Source organism: Nicotiana sylvestris, chromosome 2 (assembly GCF_000393655.2).
Source record: "Nicotiana sylvestris chromosome 2, ASM39365v2, whole genome shotgun sequence".
Lineage (NCBI taxonomy): Eukaryota > Viridiplantae > Streptophyta > Magnoliopsida > Solanales > Solanaceae > Nicotiana > Nicotiana sylvestris.
In genome coordinates this window covers 15918915-15933734 of record NC_091058.1, presented here as the reverse complement: position 1 = coordinate 15933734, position 14820 = coordinate 15918915, and positions in this window count along the sequence as shown.

Below are 14820 nucleotides of genomic sequence, written 5' to 3'. Positions count from 1 at the left end.
GTCCATGAGTCTATGGATGAAAAGCGGTACTAAAATTGACACTTGTACCCAATCCTACTTGAAAGGACTGCCAAAAATGAGCAGTAAATTGGCCCCCTCTATCAGATATAATGGAAGTTGGAATCCCGTGAAGTTGGACAATTTCTTTCAAGTACAACTTAGCATACTGTGGTGCTGTGTCGGTCATCTTTACTGGTAAGAAATGCGTCGACTTCGTAAGTCGGTGTACAATTACCCAAATAGAGTCATGTTTCAAGCGAGTGCGAGGCAAACCCATAACAAAGTCCATATTAATCATCTCCCACTTCCAAAGTGGAATCTCAATATTCTGAGCCAACCCACCAGGTCTTTCATGCTCAGCCTTTACTTGATGGCAATTTAAACATCTAGCCACGAAGTCCGAAATGTTTTCCTTCATCCGATTCCACCAATAGATCTCCTGCAAGTCTTTGTACATTTTTGGGGACCCTGGATGTATAGAATATCTCGAACTGTGTGCCTCATCCATAATTTCATTACGAAGCCCATCAACATCTAGCACGCACAAGCGACCGTTCATCTTCAACACCCCATCCTCATCAAGGGAAAATGCAAGGTTTTCTTTAGATTTTACACTATTTCGAATATTGACCAAATTTGGATCTACAAATTGCTTAGCCTTGACATGATCAATAGGAGAAGAACGTGCTATGGCACAAGCGGATAGCTCTTTACTTATCGGTAATTGTGCTAAGGTACCTCCTGACTTTTGGCTTAGCACGTCGGCTACCACATTCGCCTTTCCCGGATGGGAATGAATGGTTAAATCATAATCCTTCAATAGTTCTAACCATATCCTTTGCTCAAGTTTAATTCCCTCTACTTGAATATATATTGCAAGCTTTTATGGTCGGTGTATAGTTCACAATGCTCACCGTACAAGTAATGCCGCCAGATTTTCAAAACAAAAACAACCGCGGCAAGTTCCAAGTCATGGGTTGGATAGTTCTTCTCATGGATCTTCAACTGTCTAGAAGCATAAGAGATAACCTTACCTTTGTGCATCAATACACAACCCACCCCAACTCTAGAGGCATCACAGTAAACCACAAAGTCACCCAAACCTGTTGGCAATGTCAACACTGGCACCGTAGTTAATCTAGCCTTCAACTCTTGAAAACTTCTCTTACAAGCATCCGACCACTAAAACTTCGTTGCTTTCTGCATCAACTTAGTTAACGGAGATGCAAGAGTAGAAAATCCTTCAACAAACCGCTGATAGTAACCCGCTAATCCCAAAAAACTGTGGATCTCCGTTGGTGTAGTTGGTCGAGTCCAGCTCTTAACTGCTTCAATCTTTTTAGAATCAATCTTAATACCTTCACGAGATACTACATGGCCCAAGAATGCCACGTATTCGAGCCAAAATTCACACTTAAAGAATTTGGCATCTAACTCATTCTCCAAAAGCGTTCGCAACACTATTCTCAAATGATTGGCATGCTCCTCTTGACTTCGCGGATAGACTAATATGTCATCAATGAAAACAATCACGAATCTATCAAGAACTAGTTTGAAAACCTGATTCATTAGATCCATAAAGGTCGCAGGTGAAATTGTTAGTCCAAATGACATCACCAAAAATTCATAATGCCCATAGCGGGTCCGAAAGGCCATTTTGGGAATATCCTTCTCTCGAATCTTCAGTTGATGATACCCCGACCTTAAATCAATCTTTGAGAAGAACTTTGATTCTTGCAACTGGTCAAACAAGTCGTCTATCCGAGGTAGTGGGTACCTATTCTTGATGGTCACTTTGTTAAGTTGCCTGTAGTCAATACACATCCTCAAAGAACCATATTTCTTTTTCATAAATAGCACTGGCGCACCCCAAGGTGATACACTAGGTCTAATAAACCCTTTATCCAGTAAATTTTTCAATTGCTCCTTCAATTCTCTTAATTCGGCTGGAGCCATTCGGTATGGGGAATAGATATCGGCTGAGTATCTGGCACCACATCTATCCCAAAGTCGATGATCCGATCTGGTGGGATACCCGAAAGCTCATCGGGAAAAATATCAAGAAACTCATTAACAAATAGCACAAACTGAATGCTTGTTACCTCCGTAGTTGTGTCAATGACTCTGACTAAATGATAGAGACATCCCTTCGTGATCATCTTTTTCGCCTTAAGGTATGAAATAAATTTACCTCGAGGCTCAACAATATTGCCTTTCCACTCACGAACAGGCTCATTAGGAAACTCAAACTTGACCACTTTAGCACGACAATCAAGAATGGCGTAACACTTGTATAACCAATTCATCCCCATAATCACATCAAAGTCAACCATTTCTAGTTCAATAAGGTCTATAGTAGTCTCTCGATCTTGGATTATGATCACATAACCCCTGTAAATGCGGGAGGCAATAACAGGATCTCCCAATAGAGTCGACACAAAAAATGGTTCAAATAGTTGTTTTGTATCTATGCCAAAATCCAAAGCAAAGTATGGAGTGACATAGGAAAAAGTAGATCCAGAATCCATAAGAGCATAAACATCTAGAGCACAAACTCTAAAGTATACCTGTGATGACAGCATTTGAAGCCTCTGCAGTAGGGCGAGTAGGCATGGCACAGAAACTAAGATGAGTTCCCCAAGAAGTAGCAGCTGTCTGTGGCACCTTCCTGCATTGCGTTCGATGTAGGCCCCATTACCCCTAGGTGGGGGCGGTGCAACTGAAGTAGTAGCCATAGAAGGTGTCGGGTGAGATCTCGAACCTTGTTGCCCATTAGGGCAAAACTTTCAGATGTGACCCATCAACCTGTATCCATAGCACGGACCACAGGGTCCCCTAGTAACACTAGGCTGACGCTGATGAGAACCCACACTACTTTGACCCTACTATGCAGTACGGTGCTCACTCTGAACGAACCTAGACTGACCTCCTTATTCAGAACTGTATGCCACTGGAGGGCTACTAAAAGTTGTCTGCATCCTAGACTGCGGTGGTTGATCGCTGCCAACTCGACGCTACACTAAGGTAGGTAGAGCGGGTCGCAATAGCTTTTACCCGATATGAGGGTCGGGATCGAATTCCTCAGGTAGGTAGTAGTGGAGTTGGATTGTCTGTCTATACTAGAGATGTGTTTGTACTCCTAATGTCACTTTAAACATTTTTGGGTTTTCAAATTATAACTATTTTTGTAAAACTATTGATTAACACTAAATTATGCTACGAGAATATTGCTAAGTTGTATCTAATGGGAAGACGGGCACTAGGGTCGTGACACTACCTAGGTGGCTAATTAACGGGTAGTTGTTACTAAGGTTCGATTGACATAATTGGGGCTTATGCTATAACCATTGCATAATTTTAGCCACTCTCACACCTCTCGGTAGAGAGAGTGATTTTCCCCAATTGACTCTCTCAAGACCAAATGGGTAAGCAAATTAGACCAAGCAACTAGGGTTCAAGTAGGGTAATTACTCTCTTAAGATTTAACCCGTTAATTGGGACTATCATTTCTCATGAGCCCATCTCAATTCCTTGTTGGCTCAATTTTTGGGGTCATAGGCTCTCTTTTTCGAGAAGAGTTAAATCCACAAAGCTTGAATCAGTGTTTGCAACCACCAATTCTTGATTATAACATAAAATCAACCAAAATAGCAAACACCTATAGTCAATCTAACACTAGATAGCAACACCCATCAATTACCCACACTAGGGTTGAGCCACAACCCTAGCTAATGGGTTTAGCTACTCATGCTAGATAAAGAAATTGAAGAAATAGATGAAGAACTAAGCATATTAATTAATTGCTAAAATTAAATTACAAGAATCTATCGTAAATGTAAAGCAAAAGTGCCAAAAATGGCTACAAAATATGTTCTCACGAGTGCAGCTCTCCAATGATATATCTGATAACCTAAAAAATGGTAAAATGTTCTATTTATACTAGGCTGGAAAAACTGGACAAAAATATCCCTGCGAGGTCAGTGCGGGCCGCATTAAATGGACCGCGGCCACTGTGGGCTCACTTCTGCTTCTTTGAACTTAGACTCCGCGAACCGCATAGAACGGACCGCGGCCACGGAGGGAGCTGGCGCGGTCCGCGCAACCATGACCGTGGACCGCATGGAACTGGCTTTGCAAAGTTCATCTCTCTGAATCTTAGTACCGTGGATCGCACAAAATAGTAGTGTGGCCGCGGAGACTTCACCGCGGAGCGCGAGATGTGTACCGTGGCCGCGCTTCTTCTAGCCTGATTCACCAACTCTCTGAACCACCTAGTGCGGCCGCATTCCACTTTGCGCGGTCCGTACTAGGCTTTCTTTTCTTAAATTTCTTGGTCTTTGATACTTGAGCAGGTTTCACTCCTTTTTGAGCTGATCTTTGACATTTCGTCACTTTGTCGATCAAACCTGCGATCAAACACAACTTGTGAGCCTTTTAGGACTATTTTGTAACAATATATGATCAAAGCATATACAAGTAGGGGCATAAAATATGTTAAAATCCTAACTTATGAACTCCCCCAAACTTAAACTTTTGCTTGTCCTCAAGCAAACAAAATAAGACCCACCCCTTAAAGGAAAATCCAAATAATTCTAGCTGTCCTAAAGTAACCTCAACAAGCATTAATTGGGACTAACAATTGCCCTCAATACAAATGGATCATTAACAAAATTTAAACTTTGAAAAACTATGGATCAAGTGTGCACAAGAGTATCAAGAATTGACTCATTACATCAAAGAACTCTCTCAACTACTTTGGTCGCTGTGGACCCCAAACTCACACATCCTCAACTCTCCCTAAGCAAACCTCACCTTTTAGAGTATAAGCACGCAAACCAAGGTTAATGGGAAGTCACTCGTCTCTCTCTCAAGGAAAGGTCACAAGTCCGGCTCTAAGTACCATATGCTTGACCCTCATGTAAGTATCTACTAATGCGAGCGTCATCCAACTCAAGATCATATAGGGCTTTTGTGGAGTCAATGTGAAGGCTTTTGGTTCAGGGTATGAAAGTTGTTGGTCTATATGAGTTCCATCTTCCCTTAAGCACTTTTTTTGATTTATTCTAGCACAATTCTCTTTGACTCTTTGAGTATTTCGCTTCTTTTCAAGGGGTTAGAGAGACACATTCTCACTCTTTCTTATGCAATTCAAAGCATTTCTCCCTTTTCTACTTTTTTCCACACCTTTTTCACTTTTGTTTTTCTTGAATCTTGTTTTATTCTTTGCATATTGGGCTTTCTTTTTGTTTTTTTCTTTTCTTTCCTTTTCATCGCGTTCCTTTCCTTTTGTTTTTGTTCCTTTTACCACTTTGTTTCCTTTCTTATCTCTCCCTCCCAAACTTAGACTTTTTCCATTACTTAAGGGACGATTTGGGTGCCAAGAGAGGGTATAATTTAGAACGGGTATAGGCTTGTAGCATTGGTTCTTGAAAGAAAAAGGTTTAAGGCTCAAAAGGGTTAGCTAAGGATTATATCATTGGTAGGCTATGGAATTGTTCGACTATTGTTTGGATCAAGGAGAGCCTATAATCACTTCTCAAATCGAATTTCACTCAAAATTTCGCCTCAACAAACATTCAGGGAAAGTTCTAGACCATTGGCTCGGGACTAGGACTCACAATTCGATTTCTCACCACATACACTCAAGGATTGCTAAAGACATAGAATCGGGGGCCCACAACAACCTTAGACACAATTGAGTATACAATTGTCCCGAAAGACCACATGATATTTGTTTGGTCAAAACAAGAGTCACAAGGTCACTACTTTCACCATCTTAAACACAACCCCTTGTCTTTGACCATGGGATCAAAGGCAAATGTGTTAGGACCAAGTGAAGCTTTGATTGAGGTACCCTTAACTAACTACTAAAAATAAGAGAAAAATAAAAAATGGACTCAAACCCTTAAGAAGGTTGTCACGCCATCCATCATCGGGAAGAGCCACCCGGTTCGCACAATACTCCACCCTTGGAAAGAACCGTGGCATTAAGAAAACCAAGGATTTATTGAAAGTGCCAAAACCGAAACAAAAAGGCCGCGAGCCTATCTACTAAGCTAAGAATGAAATATTTGTACAAAAATAGAAAATAGAATGAATATTTACAATAGGGGATTAGAATATACAACAGGAGATGAATATATATACAAAAATATAACTTTATATACAGACCAAAGAGAAGATAAAAAGTTTGATAAAAGTAATTAAATGTAAAGTTATATACAGACCAAATAAAAAAAATCAACAAAAACATAAACTAAGTCAACTAATATATACAATCATCCAGATAAAAAGTAGGGCGCACCCCCACAAATAAAAGTTGGCATTGTCCCCAATGCCAACTAAACAAATAAGCATCAAGAAATCAAAAGGAAAGGATATAGGAGCTCCCTAAGCCTCGTCTGTCTGCATGGGAACATGAGTGGCCCCCTAGTCCTCTGTATGTACGGGAACCTCAGACTGATTCTCGGTCTCCTGCTGCTCAGCTGCTGGGACTGGGTCCTGGACCTGTATGGGATGAATATCTGGAACATCCTGTGGCTGACTGTGGGAAACCTCCGGTGGGTCCGCCAACTGGATGATTGCCTCATCTGCACTAGGGAGCTTCCTCTTCTTTTTTGGAAGCCTCTGTGTCTGCTCCTGCTGTGGCTCTGCTACTGGTGCTGCTACTGGGGCTGGATCCTCAAATAGCAAGTCTAAAGGTAGTTGGTTTGCCTTCAGTTTGTCAACATCCTCCCTCAGCCCCTTCACAGTCTCTTTGGAAGCCCGTGTTTTGCGCAACTTCTTGTGCTCCCTGGCAAGCTCCTTTAGGGCCTTGCCATGTGAATCCAATGCCTTAACCAAGGCACCTGAAAATCGAGGATCTTTTGCTGGTTGGCAAGAATCTCCTTAAGTGAATCCTCGATAGACTGGGGCACCTGCACTGGCTGTGGTGCCGACTGAGCTGCAATGGTAGAAGTCAAGGTGGACAACTTGGATAAAGTAGTCGCCATCCAGTTGTTCAAGCTATGAAGTGTCTGGCTCAACTGGTGGGCGGTAATAGGATGGGCCCGAGAAGATGGAATCCCCATGCCAGTTGAAGTCGAAGGACCAGCAGAAGTGGAAGGTCCGGGAGGCATGTCAGCAACTGTGGAAGTAGGCTCAGTGGAGGGCTCTAGCGCAACCGGCTCTTCAGACTGGTCGGTTGGGACAGAACAAGGCGGCTTGTAATTTTTATCCTTGGGGTTGTCTGACCCCTTCAAACTGTACCATGAAAACGGAGCCACGGGTTTGACCTTTACGTCAAAAGGTCTCTTCTCCACCTCCAGGTCCCGAAAATACATAGTGAGGGTGCTGGGAAAAGGATAGTTCCAGTCATGCTCAACCCCCACTGCAAAAATGATGCGGGACATTACATTGCCCACGTTGATAGGATATCCTGCCATAATAGAAGCAACAAGAACAGCCCGAGCAAGTGGAATAGTCTGATCATGGGTAGTGGGGTCGAGCTGACTGCACACAAAAGTTAACCACCCTCTAGCCTCAAAGTTGAAAGTTCTCCAAAGTATTTTGGCCCCTGCTTGCAACCACTCTGGAACCGTACCCGGGATTGCCAGGTATGAAGCTAACCACGGACGAACCTCCTCGCCCATTGCCAACTTTTCATTGTAAAAGGACTAATCTTCATCATTGAACCCCAGGTATTCATTTAGTGCCTTCCAGGTAAATACCACATTTTTGTTTCTCACTTTGGTCACCTTAGTGCCCTTCAAGAAGTGGGCCACATTGCTATAGAACTCCTTGATCATATGCTCATTCGCCTTTACACAATTATCTTTAAAGAACTCCCAACCCACCCGAGCCTGAAATTGTCTATGTACATTGGGGTGTAGGGGTAGGAGGTCTCTGTCAATGAAACTCCTCTCAAGAATCAATTTTCGTGACGGCCACCATTCCCTAAACTTGTGGAATGCCACCTGGCTGACAAATCTGTCCTCCCACACAGCGGAATTCCTAGTCCGGTCAACACCCCCAACCTGAGGCACACCACCCCTAGGTAACTCCCTATCTCCCTCATTACCCCTAACAACCTCTCCCGATAGAGACGGTGTGGGAGAGGTAGAGTGTTCATCCCCACTACCTGCCGTTGAGCCCTTAGACGACCCAGAAGAAATGTTGATTGAAGCTCGAGCATCAGGGGAAGATGGAGGAATGTCTCTATATATGGCGTTCTCCGGATAGGGGATGTAAAGAGGGACTGAATCTAAAGAGATCTCCCAGGAGGGCTCGTACTCACTCCCCGAGTTGTCAATGGCTCTATCAGCCGCTTTGATTGCTTTTCTCATTTCTTTTATGTTTTTTTTAGCATGGGGAGTGAGTTTTACCATCCTTTGCTTCCCTCTCTAGGAGGAACTACCTCGCCCGGTTTGTTTGGCACCTCCACCTCGTTGTTTGACCATTATCTGCAAGCATACCCATCTAACATGATTAGTATTAGAACAAGCAGTGAAAAAAGGGTTGAAAATGAATTGCAGACAATAGATTACAGGTTGCAGAAATAGTACAGAATAGAACACCATAACCCACACAAACAGAAGTGCAGCCACACTGGGGCACCGCGGACCGCACAAAGGCTACCGCATTCTGCATTGGGACAAGGCCATGGAAAACATCTCTCTGAATCTCCCCACCATGATCCGTACAAAAAGTACTGCAACTGCATTGGGGGCACCGCAGACCGCATAAAAGCAACTGCGGTTCGCACTAAGGTGAGGTTTGTAACACTACCTCTCCGAATCCAACCACCGCGACCCACACAAAGAAGCACTGCGGCCGCGGTAAGCCAACGCAGGCCGCATAAAGTGCAATGTGGCCGCGCTAGGCATAGGTTCAATTTCAGTCATTTGGGCACCGCGGTCCGCGCAAAATGGTAATGCGGACCGCGTCAGGGCACTGCGGACCGCACAAAGGCAACTGCGGACCGCGGAGAGTAATTTGCACAGGCACTAAGTTAGGGTTTCATTTTTTTGCACAATTGTTCAAATTTGTTCACCTACTTTGTCCTTACTCACTTGCCCAACCATTATGCATATTTAGCACACAAATCCATCATTTAAAACTACCGAGAAGAAAAAGAAGTTATGAGCTAATGATAATAAAATTAAACAAAATTAATCAAGTAAATGTACAAGGACTGAGTGAAACATTACCAAATGAGATAATGAAATGTAATTAGTCAATCTTAAGCAAGAATCACGGTCAAGAGAGGTTATGAACAATACTTTTATTTCTCTGAGTGTAAAAAGTTCGAAAAAGGTAAATAGTGACCTGTGAGTTCTATTTATAGAAAACAGTGGGACCCAGCCTTACCTAACAGCACGGTCGTACAAAACCAACCGCGGACCGCGCTGGGTTTGTTCAAAATGAAGCTTGAGTAGGCAACCTCGGCAGTCGCAGAGGTCCACCGCGGACCACACTAAATGGAATGCGACCGCAGTGGCATACTTCAAAGAGAACCACTTTTCACCATCACCAGTGCGGACCGCACAAAGTGCAATGCGGCCGCACTGGCAACCTTTAAAGACTGTTCAACTTTTTTTTTCCAAACTAATTTTCACTGCCTCAACTCAATCCCTGCAACATCTCACAATCAGTTAGCTCACAAATCAAACCTACACTACCAAGAAAAACACAGAAAACAACAAAAAAAAAGACATGGATTGTCTCCAAAGCAGCGCCTGATTTAACATCGCGGCACGACGCATGTTACCAGCATATCATTTTAGATGGAGAAGTGCCACCACGTGGCTATCATCAAATTTCCCAAGATAATGCTTGAACCGATGTCCATTGACTCTGAATACTTCACCGTTCTTGTTCCTTAGATCAAGAGCACAAAATGGGGTCACGAACACAACTTCAAATGGCCCACTCCACTTTGGCTTGAGCTTACCCAGAAACAGACGTAACTGGGAATTGAACAAGAGAACCATATCTCCAACCTTGAACTACTTGGCCAGAGCATATTTGTCATGAAGGTACTTCATTTTGTCCTTGTACAAGGACGAGCTAGAGTAGATATGGAATCTAAAATCATCAAGCTCATTAAGTTGTTCAACCCGCAGATTTGCCGCAATATCCCATTCTAAGTTCAACTTTCTCAAAGCCCACATGGCCTTGTGCTCTAATTCCACCAGAAGATGACAAGCTTTCCCAAATATAACCGGTAAGGTGGCATATCAATCAAAGTTTTGTAGGCCATCCGATAAGCCAAAAGAGCGTCATCCAACTTTTTCGACCAATCGGTCCTATTAGCATTGACAGTTTTAGACAAAATACTCTTAATTTCTCTATTGGAGACTTCCACTTGGCCACTAGCTTGAGGATGATAGGGGGTCGAAACCTTATGATTGACACCGTACTTAGAAAGCAGCGTGTTGAAATCCTTGTTGCAAAAGTGAGACCCCCATCACTAATGATAGCACGAAGAGTGTAAAACCTTGTAAAGATACTCTTTTTCAAAAATGCCACAACACTTCGGGCTTCATTGTTGGGAAAAACCACGGCTTCAACCCATTTTGAGACATAGTCCACCGCCACGAGAATGTAAGTGTTCCCAGAAGAGCTCACAAAAGGACCCATGAAATTGATGCCCCAAATATAAAAAATATCTACTTCGAGAATTGTATTGAGGGGCATCTCATCCCTTTTAGAAATTCCGCTGGCTATTTGGCACTCATCACATCTCTTCACCAAATTGCCCGCATCTTTAAACAAGGTAGGCTAGTAAAATCCGCAACTAAGCACTTTAGAAGCCGTTCTCGCCCCGCCATGATGGCCACTATAGGGAGAGGAATGGCAAGCCTCCAAAATACCCAATTGTTCCTCCTCCGAGACACATCGTCGAATCACACCATCTATGCAAATCTTGAACAAGTATGGCTCATCCCAATAGAAATCCAAACTATCCCGCTTGAGCTTCTTCCTTTGGTTAGACGAGAGCTCATACGGGATTATTCCGGTCACAAGGTAATTGGCAACATCGGCAAACCATGGCATATCCTTCATTGACACCACAAGGAGTTGTTCGTCGAGAAATGAATCATTGATCTCAAGCCCGTCACAAGGCCTCACCTCCTCTTCCAAATGGGACAAGTGGTCCGCCACTTGATTCTCACTACCCCTCTGGTCAACAATTTCTAGATCAAACTCTTGAAGAAGTAGCACCCATCTCATCAATCTTGCCTTGGAGTCCTTCTTGGTCATCAAATACCTAAGGGCGGCATGATCGGTGTGCACTATAACTTTGGCCCCCATAAGGTAAGGTCGAAACTTTTCCATAGCAAACACAATAACCAACAATTCTTTCTCGGTGACTGTATAGTTTCTTTAAGACTCATTCATGGTCTTGCTTGAGTAGTACACCGGATGAAACATCTTGTTGATTCTTTGGCCCAAAACAGCCCCAACCGCAACGTCACTAGCATCACACATGAGCTCAAAAGGCAAGCTCCAATTTGGTGCGGTAATGATAGGGGTAGAAGTCAACTTGAGCTTAAGAAGCGCGAATGCTTGCATACAACTCTCATCGAACAAGAACTTTGCATATTTCTCTAGCAACTTGCACAACGGATGCACCACTTTAGAAAAATTCGTTATGAACCTCCGGTAGAAACTCGCGTGTCCAAGGAAACTCTTCACCCCTTTGACAGAAGTAGGGGGAGGGAGCCTTGAAATAACCTCAATCTTGGTCTTATCAACTTCAATTCCTCGCTTCGAGATCTTGTGACCCAACACTATACCTTCTTCTACCATAAAATGACACTTTTCCCAATTGAGAACAAGGTTGGTGTCTTCACATCGGGCCAACACTCTATCCAAGTTTACTAAGCACTCCTCAAAAGAATCCCCAACCACGCTGAAATCATCCATGAATACCTCCAAGACATCCTCCACCATGTCGGTGAAAATAGCCATCATGCAATGTTGGAAGGTCGCCAGAGCATTACACAATCCAAATGGCATTCTAGAGAAAGCGAATGTGCCATAAGGACATGTAAAGGTGGTCTTCTCTTGGTCCTCCGGGGCAATTAGAATTTGATTGTACCTCGAGTAACCATCCAGAAAACAATAGAAAGCCCGACCTGCAAGACGATCAAGCATTTGGTCAAGGAATGGCAATGGGAAATGATCTTTTCTAGTCACCTTGTTCAGCTTCCGGTAATCCATACAAACTCTCCACCCGGTGATCGTTCTAGTGGGAATAAGCTCATTGTTGTCATTGGTCACCACGGTCATACCACCCTTCTTCGACACATATTGCACCGGAGAGGTCCACGAATTGTCAGAAATAGGATAAACCACCCCTGCATCTAGCCACTTGATAACCTCTTTCCTCACCACCTCTTACATCGCCTCATTTAGTCTTCTTTGATGCTTTAAGAAAGGCTTTTCATCCTCCTCCAAGATGATTTTGTGCATGCAAAATGCGGGGCTTATTCCCTGAATATCAGCTAGAGTCCATCCGATTACCCTTTTCCGCTTTTGAAGAACCACCAAGGTGGCCTCAACCTGCATGTTAGTAAGGCAAGAAGAAAGAATAATAGGTAAAGTAGAATTTGAACCCAAGAATTCATACCTGAGGTGTGGAGGAAGTGGCTTCAACTCCAACACCGGTGGCTCCTCAATCGATGGCTTTGTTGGTAGAGTTTTGCGGTTTTTAAGGTCCAAAGATAGCCTCCTAGGCTCATATAAATATGAACCCATACCATGCAATGCATTCACGCACTCCACTCTACTAGCATCATCATTGACATCCATATTAAGAAGCACGACCTCAAGGGGATATTCAACATGGATCATGGAACTTGTGTCATCCACGATCACAGCTGTGACAATGTCTACAAATGAACACACCTCCGTGATATTAGGTTGTCTCATTGATTTGCAAACATGGAATACCACCTTCTCATCCCCCACTCGGAAAGTCAACTCACCTGCTTCAACATCAACCAATGCCTTCCCCGTAGCTAGGAAAGGCCTACCAAGAATAATCGGCACTTCAAAGTCCACCTCATAATCCAATATGACAAAGTCGGCCGGAAGTATAAACTTATCCACCCGGACAAGTACATCATCGATTATGCCCAAAGGTCGCTTCATCGATCGATCCACCATTTGAAGTCTCATTGAGGTGGGTCAGGGTTGTCCAATTCCCAAAGTCTTGAAGACCGAGTACGACATCAAATTTATGCTAGCCCCCAAGTCACAAAGGGTCTTGGCAAAATCCGCACTTCCGATAGTACAAGGGATAGTAAAAGCTTCGGGGTCCTCATGCTTGGGTGCCATTGAATGCACTATGGAACTCACTTGATGAGTCATTTTAATTGTTTCACACTCCATCGACCTCTTCTTTGTTACCAAATCTTTCATGAACTTAGCTTACCCCGGCATTTGCTCAAGCGCCTCCACCAAAGGCACATTTATTGTGAGGCTCTTCATCATGTCAATGAACTTTTTGAATTGATTGTCACTCTTTTGCTTTGCTAACCGTTGAGGATAAGGTAGAGGTGTCCTAGGCAAAGGTGCCTTGGCCTTTGGTACAACTGGCTCGGGCATGTCAATCACGTGTTCCCTAGACGGGTTCACGGTATCTTGAGTCTCTACCTCGGCTTCATCATCAATATCAATCCGCACATCATTGTTCACATTTTGATTAACCATATCATCAACAATCATAGGTACATCATTATCCCGCAACTCAACATCTTCATCCATAACTTGCTTTTGCTTTGAGGCATTCACATCATCGCCTCTCCCACTTCTTGTTGTAACCACCATCACATGATTATTATTCCCACCCTTCGGATTTACTACCGTATCACTTGGTAGCGCACCCTTGGGACGAGTATTCAACGCTTGAGAGATTTGTCCTAATTGCACCTCCAAGTTCCGGATAGATGTATTATGAGAAGCTAATTGGGCATCGGAGTCTTGGTTCTTTTTCATCATTTGCTCGAACATGCTTTCAATTCTCTCCATATCACTCCCGAAAGAACTTGGACCTTGAGAAGGAAAGGGGGGTGGATTGTTCGGTTGTTGGTACATGAGGGGCCTTTGAAAGCTTTGCCCCCGGTTGCCTTGGTTCCCGCTATTGTTCCACCCTCCTTGATTGTTATTGTTGCCCCAATTATTGTTATTACCAGTCCAATTCCCTTGGTTACTTTGATTAATCCAATTGTTGTTTTAGTTGTTGTTTTTCCAATTACCTCCGCCTTGTTGTTAATTGCCCCAATTTCCTTGAGGATGCCATTGTTGATTCAAAGAGTTGCCTCTATTCCCTTGGTAGTTATTGACATATTGGACCTCTTCGCTTTGATCATTATAGCACTCATTTGAATAACCACCACCATCATTGTTGTTGTCATATTGTTCACAATTACCTTGAGGTTGTTGTCCTCTTTGCCTCTTTTTTAACATAGAAACACCTTCCATTGCATTGACGTGGCGCGGGTTTTGGACTTGTTGCAATTGCGCCTTTGCCAATTGATTCATAGTTGTTGTAAGCTCGGCAATAGATTGTCCATGATCGTGCAATTCCTTGTGCAAATGGATGACCGTGGGGTCACCTTGGGGCACATTTGCTCGGCTTTGCCATGCCGAAGAGGTGTCGGCCATTTCATCAAGTACATCACATGCCTTTTGGTAAGAAAGTTTCATAAAGTTCCCTCCGGCCAGTTGGTTCACAATACATTGATTCGTGGTGTTGATGCCCCGATAAAAGGTTTGTTGAATCATAGCTTCGGTCATGTCGTTATTAGGGCACTCTTTCACCATTGTTGT